Source organism: Berghia stephanieae, chromosome 5, assembly GCF_034508935.2.
Source record: "Berghia stephanieae isolate SIO BIC M18660-M18661 chromosome 5, UCSD_Bste_1.3, whole genome shotgun sequence".
In the NCBI taxonomy this organism is placed as follows: domain Eukaryota; kingdom Metazoa; phylum Mollusca; class Gastropoda; order Nudibranchia; family Aeolidiidae; genus Berghia; species Berghia stephanieae.
The window spans coordinates 61,199,614-61,204,087 of NC_088364.1; the positions used below are offsets into that span (position 1 = coordinate 61,199,614).

The following is a 4,474-nucleotide window of genomic DNA, read 5'->3' on the forward strand; positions in this document are numbered from 1 at the left end:
ATTAATTTCAGTCAAACCAGTGTAATAACCACAGTTAAATATGGAATTTAATAATATTTCAGAAACCAAAGACTTCAAAAATAGAAATCTACATGGAAATTAGAGCATCTGAATGTGACTTGTGACATAAGACCGGTGACACCATTACTTATGTCACAAGCAACACCAAATCACGCTTTCGTCCATAATATATCATTATTTTCAGTCAAAAAAAGCACAATAACCCACTCTAAAATGAAATTTAATAATATTTCAAGAAACCAAATACTTTCAACTTGGAAATATACTTAGAAATTAGTAATACCATTGTTGCTATTACTTTGGTCAAAATCGGCATTAGAACGCAAATTTTCCTCAATAAATCAAGAATAGCAACTGAACATGTGTAATATAGCCTGTTAAAATGTAATTCAATGACATTTCAAGCTTTGAAGAACATGAAAACAGAAATACATTAGAAACTTCAAACTTAAGTGTCACCTGTGACATTTTAACCAATGACACCAATGGTCACAAAAAGTACCAGAAGTCACACAGACACTAGATAAATATCAGCCATGGTAACGAATTCATGTAACAATACCGTATAATCCGCCCTACTGCTCAAATCTGCTAGTTTCTAGTAATTTAGTGTGTTAATAGTAAATCAAATCAAATTTCTTGACAACCCTTCTTTTATCTGGATTCGTCAAAAGCTTGAGTTTTGTCTTTTTCTTGATTGATACAACCCTGAAACATAAAAAAATAGAATTACAAGGAAATAATTAATTGTGTCAAAATCGGTCTTATGTGAGATGTCATAATATCATATTTGTCAATAGAATAACAGATGAAAACATAATTTTTTGGTGGCACTTTGTAATATCCAATATCAAGTGTTGCTTGTGACAATGTAAAATAGCGATGACACCAAAGTTCAACTTACCTTTTCTGCCTGAAGCCACGCTGGAAAGGCAAATGAAAGTGCTGCACTTCAAAGACTGGTAAGAAGGGTGGATCAAAATTGCGAATCGCCATTTAACGAAACAAACTTTCACGTGTTCACGCATGCCGTGTTGCTTGTGACAAATGACACCAAAACGAATAAACCTCAATATCGGCAAAACGGTATACATTTACTCCAAGATTTGAATTGATAATAAATCTATGCTTTTTTTCTCATAATAAAACATGTTATTAACATTAATCATGAGCTTTAAAGTTTTGTGTCGAGACTTAGTATTGTGCTGTGTTTGATGACACCAAAGGTCACAAGCAACACCAACTTTTTAAGAACTCTATATGAAACTTAATCAGATATGTAATATACTGCAATTGCGTTTAAAAGTAAATTTTGACTTTATACTATTAGTCAAATTTAAATCACGTGAGGTAAAACATCACATTTAATTTCTACATGATTTCTAAAAAGGTGATGCGTGACCTCGTTTTAAGCACATGCCAAACAGCATTCAAATTTGACTTTCAAGTTGTTTATTTCATATTCTGTTGAACAGAGTATGTTGAGCTATCTCATTTTATCTCTTCTTCATATTATCAATTGATTACAAGCATTAACCCAATGAAAACAGACCATAATTAAGTAAAAATCAAATTTTCTTAACACTGGTATCAGGCGGGCACCTTTTGACCTTGGCTCATATATATAATATATATATATATATATATTTATATTATATATATATATATATATCGATTCATTTGATAGGTAGATCTAAATAACTCAGTTTTGAGGGTGTTTAAAAAGTTATCAAAGGTCTGACAGTTCCTTGTATAAGTAGTTAATGAGTTCCATACAGCTGGAGCACAAAAGGCAAAAGATCGTTCAGAGAATTTAGTTTTAGGGATTTGTCGTTCAAATGATAGAAGACCTTAGGGAGCGACTTGGAATATGGTCTGTAAGCTGTGATTTTAAATAATGAAATTATTATTATTATTATCATCATCATCATCATCATCATCATCATCATCATCATCATCAGTATCATCAGTCAATCCCCAGTCGAGGTAGACTGATTTTTTGGGATGTTTTTTTTTTTAATTTTCTTTTTCTTTCTTACTTTGTCTGACACCTTTCATACACACGTCTGACACCTTTCATACACACGTCTGACACCTTTCATACACACGTCTGACACCTTTCATACACATGTCTGACACATTTCATACACACGTCTGACACCTTTCATACACACGTCTGACACCTTTCATACACACTTTTCAGATCTTATCTTACTGTCTTTTTAGCCAGTGAGTCCTCTTTTAATACTTCTTGTGAGACAGCGATGGTTGAGAGATAGAGTTGCCCAAATTAATCTACTAATTATATTACTTTCCAATACATTTGCAATGTTAAAACGCATCCGATTCCGTTTCCAGGAAGTCGTATCTGAACTCCGGAACAATCCCTCATCTAAATGCAAATTTTTAGACATTTTGGAATTCCAAACACAAAGATACAACGCCTTTTGTGTTTAGACCTTCCTGGTTAGATAACGGAAGGTGGGGGGGGGGGGGTTCATTCCCTTATTTCAGTGAAACACAAAAGCGATATGTTAGTAGTAGTAGTAGTAGTAGTAGTAGTAGTAGTAGTAGTAGTAGTAGTAGTAGTAGTAGTAGTAGTAGTAGTAGTATTAGTAGTAGTAGTAGTAGTAGTAGTAGTAGTAGTAGTAGTAGTAGTAGTAGTAGTAGTAGTGGTAGTAGTAGTAGTAGTAGTAGTAGTAGTAGTAGTAGCAGTAGTCCTCGTAGTAGTACTAGTAGTATAGTAGTAGTAGTAGTAGTAGTAGTAGTAGTAGTAGTAGTAGTAGTAGTAGTAGTAGTAGTAGTAGTAGTAGTAGTAGTAGTAGTAGTAGTGAATGGTAGGAGGAAGAGGAGAAGTATTGGGTGTATCATTCTTAATTGATTATATGCGTTTAGGTAAAATACTCACAGCATCCTCCAACTGGATATAACGTACCAACACACAAAACAATGTGTTACATGTAACGTTGATTGACAGAATCTAGTGAGAACTTCTCATAAAATTAGCTGTCTAAAAACACTAACAAAGAACTGAGTGCTATCCATTTCGTTCCTTCTATAACGTCAGTGTTGCGATTCCATTGACCACGTCATTGCATGCTGTATCTTGTATTGAGTCGAAACCATCGTTAACTTGTAGATAGTTTGAAGATGACGTCACTCAGGTCTTTGTTATTGTTTTTTTTTTTTTGCCACCCGCGTTTATGAGTACTTCTCACTAAACTGTATTAACCAGACCTTAAACGTTCAAGGTTACACACAGTTTTGTGTGTTGGTCCGTTAAACTTCCGGATGGCAATGTTTTGAGCTTCTTAGCCAAGCGCATACTATCTATAGACAGAACGAAGATGACGTCACTCAGGCCTTTGTTATTGTATTTATTTATCCGCGTTTGTGAGTGATTCTCACTAAACTGTATTACTCCGAATATAAAAGTTCATGATTACACAATGTTTTGTGTGTTGGTCCATTATACTTCCGGATGGTAATGTTATGAGCTTCTTAGCCAAGCGTATAGATAGAATGCGCTTGGCCAAGGAGTTCACAACATTGCCATCCGGAAGTATAACGGACCAACACACAAACTCTGTGTAACCATGAACTTTTATAGTCGGGTTAATACAGTTTAGTGAGAACAACTCACAAACGCGGATGGCAAAAACAATAACAAAGGCCTGAGTGACGTCATCTGCATATTATCTATACTATCTATAGCCTGACACTGACCAAATAATGAAGTCAAAATGCCCGTCTTTGGCCACAAAAGAAAACAAATCGTGAGTTGTATTCAATAGTTCAACCAATGGAATCACTTGTTTCTTTGAGCACTACGAACAAAAACTTACTCGGTGGCGCAAATCTCAAGAAAATGACGTCAAACTATCAGTTCTAGTGGGTTCTAGCGTAGCCATCGTTATGTTATAGCCTGATCGTAGCCATCGTTATGTTATAGCCTGATACTGAAATCCAAAAGGACTGGCAGTTTGACGTCATTATTTGGTTTTTGCACCGTCTAGTGAGTTGTCGTTAGTGGAGCTCATGGAAACAAGTCATTTCATTGGTTGAACTATTGAATTCAACTCACGATTTGTTTTCTTTTGTAGCAAAAGACTGGCATTTTGACGTCATTTTTTGGTCAGTAAATCAGACCATAACTTTACGAAGGCTATATTTTTCGGTTTGTGGACCGCATTGCGAGTTGCCTTTAGTTGTGGCCAAGGAAACAAGTATTCCCGTTGGTTGAGCTGTTGATTACAACTCACAAGTACCTAGTCTGTTTTAATGACGATTTTTTTTGTTAGGATCAGGCTTTTAGTTAACCTGTCACACGACAGGTTTGTGCCGTTTGGTTCACCTGGGTTATTGATTTGATCGTCTATTACATGTATTGATTGATTGATTGATTGATTGATTTCATCCCTAAATCGATACATAAAATATTTGCTCTTTTGTT

At 35.0% G+C, this 4,474-nt stretch overlaps 2 protein-coding genes across 5 annotated transcripts in view; one reads left to right on the forward strand and one right to left on the reverse strand.

Moving 5' to 3' along the window:
• LOC144973357 (uncharacterized) overlaps positions 1–4,474 on the reverse strand; it is a 439,718-nt gene that overhangs the window by 416,871 nt on the left and 18,373 nt on the right. The window lies entirely within an intron of this gene.
• The window catches only part of LOC144973358 (short-chain dehydrogenase/reductase family 42E member 1-like), a 255,897-nt gene that overhangs the window by 171,527 nt on the left and 79,896 nt on the right, over positions 1–4,474 (forward strand). The gene's annotated exons all lie outside the window — the stretch shown is intronic.